This window comes from Sipha flava, unplaced genomic scaffold (assembly GCF_003268045.1).
Source record: "Sipha flava isolate LNK unplaced genomic scaffold, YSA_version1 230_pilon_pilon, whole genome shotgun sequence".
In the NCBI taxonomy this organism is placed as follows: domain Eukaryota; kingdom Metazoa; phylum Arthropoda; class Insecta; order Hemiptera; family Aphididae; genus Sipha; species Sipha flava.
The window spans coordinates 26,596-38,589 of NW_020272867.1; positions in this window are offsets into that span (position 1 = coordinate 26,596).

Genomic DNA, 11,994 nt, shown 5'->3' on the forward strand with positions numbered 1-11,994 from the left:
ATGTTTTAAGTGTCCAATTTATATTAATAATTAAATAAAAATTTCAATAAATTACTTTTATGGTAAATTGGTTAAATAATTATTATTTTATAGTCTTCCAGTTTTATATATATATATAATGTAAAATTGTAAACCCCTTCCTATATCATGGGTTATTCCTATTTATGAATAGATTGATAAATTAAAATGTTGTCCCCCCTTTGAGAATTTTCCTATGGACGCCCTTGCACATAACTATATTTGGCTGTAATACACTGGTTTATATCAGATATTAGTCGTATACTCGTATGCTAGAATAAAAATTGCAATAAAATATCATTGAATCAGCACATCAGTTATTCAGTTATGTCCTCTTTAGTTTGTGACAAACACTATACTTCACAAAATTAAATAAATAAATATAAAATATAATTTAATTATATAACAATTATTTTATTTATCTAATTTGAATTTGAAATAAAAAAAGGGGGGGGGGTCATGTCTTCGAAAGTCCCAAAGATATCAACGAAAAAAAGGTCTAATTCGAATTGCGGCCCAAATTTATTTTGAGTACAGATGAACTGCGGCCCGGGTTTAAACATAATTTAATCTTGACTGAAAAAATATTTTGTGAGGCTTTTTATTTGAAATTCAATGCTTTGTTGTACAGTGCTCAACCTAATATTTTTGTATTCGTCGATGTTCTGAAAAATGTACAGAAGAATACCTATATAAAATTAAGAAGAACTCACTTAAATACTCGCAGAACAAATATAATTAAAAAAAAAAACATTTGTTAGAAATGCTATAAAACGGATAGAAGAAAACCAAATTGACAAATTTGAATTTATACATCATACAAGTTTTTACCAGTTCTATAATACCTAAGAATTTTACTAAATTATACTATCATTTTTTACTTCAATAAATATCATATACGTTTTTAACAGTGCTGAAATTTTTTAATAAAAACAAAACATATTAATATCAGATTTTAATGTCAAAAAAACTTTTTAACCTTAAAAAATATCATATATGTTTTTACCAATGCCAAAATGTTTAAATAAAAACAAAACATTATTTTTAACCTACCTGCAGTATCTAATAAATGAGAAAGAAAATGAAATTTTTAAATTTAAATTTACATATTTAAATTAATTTAATTTTAAATTTCGGGCCGCAATTCGGAAGAAATTTTTACCGTGGGACGCAACTAGTAGCCACCCATTTGTTTGAATAAGATATGTGATCGAAAAGTTGTATGTAGGAATATTATTTATTTAAATTAAACAACTATCTAATATTTGAAAAAAAATTATAAATTAACAGTTATAAATCAAGTAATTAAAAATTTAAATTATATACAATCTCTTTTAAAAACTCCAATTTGCAATAATTAGAACTGTCGTTTATTCGTTCTTGAATTTATTGCAAACTGAAATTGCGTTTAACACCATATTTAATATCATTGTTTTCATACAGCAAATAACTCTTAAGTGTCATTAGACATTTATAAATCGATTATTCAGATTATTCAAACAATAGCAATCATTGCCCATCATTTAATCTATAATATTTCGTCTTATCGTCTGGATTATGAGATGAATATAATCAATAAATAATATAAATTAATTTTTCATGCAATAATTTATTTTATGATTATCATTAAATTTTATAATTTAACCAAAAAAGATAATAATATTATATATTAAGTATTATATTTAAACTTTGACAGAAAGTATACAACCTAAACCAGAAGGTTAGCGATTCAGAAGGTGTTAGGATAGGTATTTTTTCGAAATGATCAGTAGGTATACCATCATATATTCATCATTATTATAGTACAGATAACGTCTTCTTCTGTATTTAAGTACCTGCAATAACTTATTTGTAATTTATTCATCAAATAAATGTTATTCCGATATTGAAAAACCGAAAAATGACATCAGTTTTTTTTGTTATTTGGAGAACAAAATAGTTTTGAAAACTCTACCTTTAGAATAAGAACAACATTAATTTTATTAATAGTTCTTTAATTTAGGAAACTGATATAAATTACCAAATGATAGACGTTGAAGTAACTTTTGAAGCATTTCCACAACTAAAATAAATAGGTAGGTATTACATATGTAGTAATACATTCTTCATTCGAATAAACGATGTACAAACCGAATATGGAATTTGTAATATATTATTATATAATAAAAATGGTTCTTGTTATAAACTAGTAAAACAAGTAGTATACATACACTTGCTTAATGTTTAAATTTAAAATTTAAATATATTCTTAATTTTATTGGTCGATAACCTCTTAAAAATTTTAATAGGTTCCTTTTAACATTGTTCTAAATTTAAAATCGTTGAAATCTACATTTAATATTATACGTGAACATATATTATTTTATAACAACATAATATTTAGTCATTTGTTACTGTAAGAATAAAAATTAATTAAAAATTAATTACTACATTATATAATACAGTTATATCTAATAATAAAAGTTTTCTTCGATAATTCAGTAGGTATCTACTTATTTTTATATTACGCATTAGAAATGTGCTGTTCGCAAACAACCTAGTTCAATTGATCTATTCACCCAATTGAACGGTTCGCACTAGTTCACTAGTTTACTTTTAAATCGTTTATTTTATCAAAATGATAAAATGGTAAATAATTTTGTCAATTTCTGTTTTGTTTTCGTTCTCTGAACGATATTCATTACGTTTACCTACTGAATAATAATAAATAGAGCACGGATGTTGTAGTAATAAAAAAGTAATATAATTGATTATAGTATTGCACTAAAATATACCGAAAATAAAATTGTATTTTAAGGAATCAATAACTTCACTAAAAACTAACGTTTCGTTAAAATTCATAAAATTACGTAATGACATTTATTTTTATCTATCATAAACTTATTGTAATTAATTACTGATTCATTAGTTACAATTTATAAATATATGTATATATATATATATATATATGAAATACATAAAGACTAGTTAACTCAACAGACGTTGTCCTGTCTTAATTATGGATATTAAATTCGAATTGGTATAATTGATAAAAAAAAAAAATTTAAAAAAAAATGTTTATTATTCTAATGCTTTATAATATACAACATTCTAAGTTTTTTTTTCTTGCGCGTATATAATAGTTTTGAAGGTATTCCGACGTGAGTATAGGTGACATATAACTGGCCATGTGAAAAACATGGATTTCCAAGATTGATGACACTAACACTTAGCGACTGTCTTTAAAATGTATTTAATAACATTGCAAAATACTAGCCGCACTGGAAATTGCAACCGTTTAAAGTCGAATGGCGTGTCGTTCGGAATCAAAGGAATCCGTAGAATCAAAACCACTTCGCCTTTGTACTTCCTTTTCAAAATTGTGGCTTTGATGACGATGCTCATTTATTTCTTCACCTCAAGTCGGGTGCCATTACAAAGACGTGGCTGATTTATATTCCGCAACATAATGACTACCTAGTCGATTTTTAATTGCAGATTATAAGGTGGTAATCCAGACAATTCCAGCGAATTTAAAAACTCCGTTGGATAGTTGTCAACATCATCTTGGTTAGTAACGGAATCACTCGATTTGAATGTCATTAATTCGCCAGTTATCTTATTTTGAATCTAAAAATTAATTTCATTGACATCAACGTTTTTTGCAGCCAATATAACTCTTTCGCTCAACCATACATGATCTTTGTAATTTTGAGCAATGTTTGAGAAAACCATCTCGATGAGTTCGGTCTTAGTTTCAGTTTTGTGACAAAAATTGGTAAGAAATATGATGTATCCAGACGATGAGTCAACAGGTATTTTGCCATTACCAATATCAAGCAATTGTTCAAAAACAATTTGGTCGTTACATATTTTATATTTATATAATTATATTTTCAGTTTGAAAAATAATAAAACAATGGTAGTTACCTAATTATAATTTACAATTTAATTAATAAAAATAACTATAACTAAAAATATTAATGATATTGTACTAAAAATGATAATCATATGGAATTGAGTTGAAGGGTGTTCTGTATCATATTATACATTATACATTAAAAAATGTGTAGTACGAATTTTTATGGTAAATAGGAACTGTTGACACACATATGTCGTAATACACATGGTGCTTCATCGCTGATGGTAAAAAAAATGTGACAGCGGCAGTCGCCAGTTGTGTTCATAGTTCAAAAGACAATAAACAAACGATTAGTCCAAGTGAACGGCGAACGATTTGTAGATAAGGCGAACCATTCATCCGTAATGTGGACGATGAACTAGTTCAGTTTAATGAACAATAAACGACTGAACGGTTCACCTATGCGAACGAGAATCCCCATCACTATTACACATTATGTCTTATTATAGTTGATGTACTCAAAAGTATAATAACCGTATTATTGTTGTTAAACCGAGTTCTCAGGAAAATTAGGTGATTAGTTTTATATAACATGATTCTTAGTATTTCAAACGCACTCAGATTTATACGTGTATTTATAACTATTGATAATAGTAATATTAACTGTGACGTAATAAGTAGATATCAGAGTTGGGCAAAAACAAATCAAAATAAAGAATAAAAAATAAAAGCATGAATAACTATTTTATTTATGAATAAAGAATAATTTTTTATTCTGAATAATTGTGGTGTACTGAATAAAGAATAAAATTATTCTGAATAGTTTTATTCGTGAATAAAACAATTATTCAGAATACATTTATTTGTTAAAATCATTAATGATATTAATTAAATAATGGTATTAAATATAAAAGTATATTTAATTTATTTTTGTCAATTATTATATGTATTAATATTACCTTTATATATATTATTTAAGCCTAAATAATAAGTCTATTATTATTATACATCATTATTTAGGATTTAAATTTATTATTTATGATCATAGGGAATAACGAATAACGAATAATGAATAACAAATAATAATACAAATTAATATAATGAATAACAATAAAAATCAATAGTAATGAAGAATAATTTTTTATTCAAATAATCAATCGAATAATATTTTATTCGACTAAATCCCAACTCTGGTAGGTATATATTATTATGTATAATAATCGTTCACCATTTACGGGCTCAAATTTTTGATATCAAATAATTATGACTGTGACAGATTTTAATTTCCAATGAAAATGTGTAATAATTTAACGTAAAGACTGTAGCGCATATCATGATAGGTATACTTCAATCATTATATGACCTATGTATTCCAATATCAAATATTTTAAATTTTAAGAATGTTTAATAATATTGTATATATTATTAGATATTAATGATTTTATACTAGGGTAGTTCAGTTAAAAATAAAGTGGAATAGTTTTAGTCTTGAATAAGTATTTGTGTATAATAAAAACACTACAAATTAAAAATAATTAGGTAGGAACTAGGTACATTGGGTACAAGGTCAATAACGAATAACATTATTTATCTAATTTATAACATTATATTTGTAAATATTACAAATATTCAGTAAAACATTTTATACTATATTGCATAATATTATGACATTAATATTTTATAAATATGTTTATAACATGATATAAATGAAGATTAGATAAAATAGTTCTAAGTTTTGTTTCTTTTAATTTATCAGAAAATTAATTATTATAACTAAATATATTTTAAATTGTTTGTGATTTATTTTTGTTTTTATTTTTCAAGATAATAATATTTATCATACAGATATTATAATATAATTGGAGTCAACTACATATATTTTTTATTACTGATATCTATAATAAAAATAAAAATATACCAACTGTAAAGTATATATTGTGTTTATGATTATGTGTTTAGTCATACGAATAACTGCATGTTTTCATTAATAATATATTTCTAGATAGGTAAATTGATGATGTCATGAATAACAATAAATCTATAATGAGATATAGAATTATATAAATAAAGTATAAGTTTAAAATTTAATGATTTAATGCGGCAAACATAAAACGTGTATTCAATTGTGCATCTCAGTAAGATAATACAATTTATATTTGAACAACCATTTAGCTTTTTTCGAGTAATACAAATAAAAACTTCACGCATAGTGTTAAACGCTAATGAATTATTAGTAATGGTCTAAATCCTTAGTGCTTGATTTGGAGGGCACGTGGAGGGACTAAGTACCCCAACTAAATTGTCAGATATTCTAGCGTACCAATAACATTTTTTCAAAAAAATAATGCATTTTATTTAAGTTCAGTTTTTACAAAATGTATACCTAAGTATTAGTTTTTAATAGAGCGATACACGATAAATTAGCGGTTCCCAAAGTGTGCGATGTCTATACTGGGACGCCGCGCGGTTATGAAATACTATCTGGTCTAAAATTTTTCTTTTGGTTAGTTATACTATGACTAGGGAAAGGATGCCTTGAAAAAACCTTAGTTCAAAAAAGGCGTCGTGAGTCAAAACATTTTGGGAAGCACTGAGATAAATAATAATAATCAAATATCAACATCCACAATTTTTGTTGGCATACACAATCGCGTACTTATTATATAGATTGTAATGGCTTTAGTTTATTTTTTTATTATATTTTTTTTTGTTATAATTATAAATTTGGAATGATTTTAGCCTCTTTAGACAAAAAACATATAAATATACTATACTTTGTCTGGTATAGCGGAAACTATAGATTTAAATCTAGAGGTTAAATTTGCGGATAACTTGTTCAAGTAGGTTGACCAGGACAAGAAACATGGTGTCGAAGAATCATTTTGGGTTATATTACTTATATTGTTCTTTAGTCGTTGATTATTATTATTTTTTTTTGTTAATTTAATAAATATCCACATTTCATCCAAAGTCCAGCAAGCATACTAGCGCATCTCAATGCTTTATCCCATCCTGAACAAAAATTCAACTATTCAAAAAAAAATGCTCTCTCCTAATATTTAAGCAAATTATACGGCCAATTCTTACTTACGCATCCTCGCATATCAAAAAAATTCAAATTTTTCAAAACAAAGTCCTAAGAATAATTTCAAATGCTCCGTGGTTTGTCGGAAATGTAAATCTCCATAAAGACTTTCAAATCCAAGATATACAAGCTCATATTAAAACATTAGCTAAGAATTTCCACTGCTCTCTTCCAAACTCATCAGGTGCAATTCACTATAACCTCCTCACCCACCCAACTCATCGTCGATTAAAACGTGGTCGTCCCCACGACCTCCCACACTAAACCACCTCCCAACATTCAAATCTTCACCCTACACATGCGCTTCTTCCAAATCACTAAGACTACAGTTACTATAATTACTATTGTAAATATGTAAATATCAGAATATTATTGTTATTATTATAATTGTTATTATTATCCTTAGTACTTAAAAATATTTTAATTTTAATTATCATGTTATAATGTTAAAACTATTATTATTATTATTACAAATATCCCTAGATTTAGATAGCCTTAGGCTAGGAATGTCTTATGTTTAATAATAAAAAAATAAATAAATAAATAAATACAAAATAAGTAGTTATATAAAAACCCCTATTCTTAAGCAGTCTCCTTATAGCTTAAGCTTAGCTATAATTATAGGTTCAAAAATATTTTTTATATACCTAAAATCTAGCAATAATATAACAGTAAAATTTATGAAAATTAAAAACATATTTAATGCAGAAAATCTGAAGTCTTAAAAATCTAAAGGGATACATTTCAACTATTTTAATTAGTCAGTTATTTATGAGATTGTATCGATGTACATATTTAAAACATTTAAGATTTAATTAATAGGCATGACTTAAATTGCTCAAGGCTCAAACGAATTAATTGCCAGTTAATTTAAATTCAATTATTTATTGGACTTCGAACACTTAGTTGTTAATAAAAATATTTTATACAAAATATAAGTCCAAAAAGAATTATTTAATAGTGAATTAAAAATGTATATTACAACTATAAATTAGGTTTCCAGATTAAAATGTATATTCGGAATATTATGTTCTAATAAGTATATTAGATTTAATTTCAAATTAATATTATGATATAGTAACTATATATATTCATTCATTATTACACAGCGCGTTTATTACTAATATTTTAATAATTACTCTGTATAGAATGTACAAAATTTATAATATCTATTGATTCATAAAACATGCATAAGAAGTTAATTAAAACAAAAAAAAATTACTAATATCAATTTTGAATTAAAATTTATAATTATATAAATTATATATACTGTATTATATTAATAATTATAATTCGTATTAATATTTAGCACATGAATGTTTTTTAACACTATGTTTATAGACTAGTGACAATTCTACATTGATTACTTTGACCAACTTATTTTTAAATACTGTATAAATGTTATATGCCATGCAGCTTTGGAATGCAACAAAAATGTCTATTACTAACTGTACACAAAGATTTTTTACAATCAAAAATTTTTCGTAATACCTATTTCAAAAGCTCCATTCTGCGTTTCCAAAAAATGCCTCCATTCCTATAAATACTATTATGACTAAATTTGCCAAACTTAATAACAGGCACTTTATTGCTCGAATAAATTACCACCCACTTATTACTCAACTCTCATTAAAAATTATCCCAAGCTATTCTCAAAAGACTAAAATGGCAGTGTCATTTACTTTTTATATTTTTTTTGTTCCCAACCGATTCGAGTTATGTAGGTTTCAATTAATTTGAATAGTACCAAAATCGTTCCGTATGAAATTATTTAACTAGTATGACGATTTTATTGTACTAAACATTCTATGAAGGATTACATTTTATGAAGTATGCGGTACATTATATTCAAAATAAATGATAATAATCAGGGCCGACGTAAGGCTAAATGATACCCGGGGCCAAAATTCCAGCTGGCGCCTTTTTCATACAACAACCCATAATATCATTATACTTAGAAAAAAAATGTTGTTCGTGAACAGAAATACGGAAAAATTATATATTATGATCAACTTGTATATCATTTGTTATCGTCTAATTTTTTAGTCACGAGTCATGACGACTCGACGCGATCCCGATTGAACGATAACAAATATTTGGGAATTATAGCAACATACGATAAAACATTCTACGCTAAACCATAGTAAATATATACTTAAAACATACTTATATTATTTTAATATACGGCTAAACGGAATAACCATAATTATTATCAATATTTCAATACAAAGTTATAGGTATTTTACATAAAAAAAAAAAAAAAATAATATTACTGACACTATGTGCAAAAGTGTAAAAAACAATTTTGGCGCCCCCCTGAAAATGGCACCCTAGGTGACCGCCTGAGTCACCTTACCCTCACGTCGGTCTTGTTAATAATGATCGAGATCAACGAACTTAACTCGTAATGATTTATGTAAATATTATACTATGGGATTAGTTATCAAATATGCTGACGTATTATTGAAATGCTCCCTTACGTGCATATGAGTCAAGAAAACATGTATGAATATAGAATCTATTTTAAATTCATTGTAATGGATATAGGTATATACAAGTGTTTTGGTATTTGGCATGTGTTTAATGTTTAATCAAGGTGTATTAATTGAACACATTTAAACTAATAATTTTAATTCAATATTTAACGTAATGTAAATAGATGTGTACAATTCTCGGATAAAATACCTACTTTCTATCTATAAACACCCTACTATTAACGGAAGAAGAAAAACCTTTTTTTATATTTTTTAAATTACTGATACATTATAAATAATTAATATTTTAAAAAAATACCAATAAGGTTGTCTCTTAAATATTGAATTGTACAATTTTCACACTTATGGTGTAGAATCTAAACAATATATGATGTACATTTAATTTACGTAATAACTATTTATCTAGCAAAATTTATAAATAAATTTAAATCCAAAGAGACCTTTTAGTGCTGGAACATGGCTTTGTCATAAATTTGTGTCGATAATATTCGAGGATTCGTGATTATTTTTCTACTTTTATTGAGGAATTGGATTTTCTGTTTTTATAGTTATAATAACTCCAAGGTAATTTAAACAACATGAAATATTTCACGTTATGATATTGTAACGATTTTCAAAAATGCAATACACTTATACGGCATTATGTTCTAGAATTTATTTTACTTCCTCGAATTTGTTTGTCACCTATTATTTTCCAATACGTACGAAGAAGACATGATAAAATATGTTTAAAAATATTTACAAATTAGTGAAATATGTAAAAATATATAAAATAAAAGTGTCATCATATTAATAGGAATGATTTAAATCATGAACATTTCTAATCGAATTTACATTAATATTAATATGCATTTATCAGACTTGGGTAGTATAGCGAATACAATATTCGGAACACTGTATTTCGAATACCGTCAAATCATCTCTTTTTTAAATGATTTTATTACTTCTCCGTCGTATCTTGTTTAAGCTAATATCAGGTTTTTATTATTATTATAAACCATAAACTATAACAGTTATGTAATATAAAAATACAATAAAATAACATATATTTAATCTAAAATTTCAAATATTTCTGTTGAGTGGACATCTATTATTTTTATTGTATGAAAACTAGAAGTATTTTAAAAGTATTCAGAATACTTTTGAAGTATTCTAAATAATGTATTCGGAATACAATTTGTATAAAGTATTTATCCTAAATACTTTTAAAAAGTATTTTACCCAATTCTGGCATTTACATATACATCCGTTCCTTAATTATTATGTATATTTATATTTTAATAAGTTATTGATTTAAATAAAATTAACAAACGCTTACATAATTATAAGGAAAATTTATTATTTATATTGCATGTATAAAAAATATTCAGTTTTTGGTGACTTTTTTTTGTTAATTAAAATACTTAAAGCCGCATTTTGAATTTTCACCCTGAGCGCAAGGGCATATTTGAGAGGGACGAAGGGGATATTCGCCCCCCCCCCTATGAATCGTATTTTTTTTGAATAAAATACATTGATTTATTTAAAAAATGTAATGTATAAATAATTAAGAATATAAATAACTAGTCTATCGTTATAATATGTTATCATTATAATAGGAACATGATCTGTAGGTGTTGAACTGTAAATTATTTTTAAATTTGTATTGAAGAAAAATTAGTTTCGCCCCTCTCCCTTCATGGCCTCAACCCGAATACGCCCTTGTCCGAGCGCAATATTTGGTTGTTACGGCTCTGGGTGGAAACACCGTTAATCTACGTTGGCAGGGGCAGTTACAACGCGAAAACGGTGTAGTTTACGCTAAGTGCGGCAACTGATGGGCCGAGTATAGTCGAGTCATTAGCGAGTACGAAGTCGTATAATATCATTTTTAAGTAGATTAATTGCGCACGGACGGGACACGGTTTCACGTGCATAACGTGCACCACACAAAACACGGTGTGCGTATAAACAGTGGCGGCGTGATGGCAGATTTTTGAGTCCCTGGACTCAAGTCAGTGAGTGGGTATTGATCATTGGGTATCGAGTGGGTATGTAGCATGTAGAACGAATAAGGGGGGGAGCTCTTTTTACAAGCTATCCCTAAATTTCTTTTTAGGTGGGCGGGTTGATGGTCAAAATCCTAACAGGATTCATGAAGTAAGATATTTCGCGCCGCCACTGCGTATAAACATTGTACACATTACACACGCGTGTGCACATTGTTCGGTTAGCGAGTGACCAAGAGAGTATCAAAACAATGAAACTATTAGTTACCAAATTATTATTATTACCGAACTTTGTATTTACTGTTACCTTTTGACTATTTATAACTATATAATTTAATTATTACCAAGTGTTTTAATTTGTTTTATAACTATTATTGTAGTTTATATTATTGCGATTTATTTATGTGTTTATCTGTTTATCTATTTATTACTTAGTGCCCGCCGGAGCCGTACGGTAATAATATAATTGTTCGGTTGCACAGCATATCGCGCGCTCTCGGAGCCCCGGATTCTATCAGCAGATGTCCCGCGGGTGCCGGGGGTTAAGTTTTTTGAAAACGAACGGGA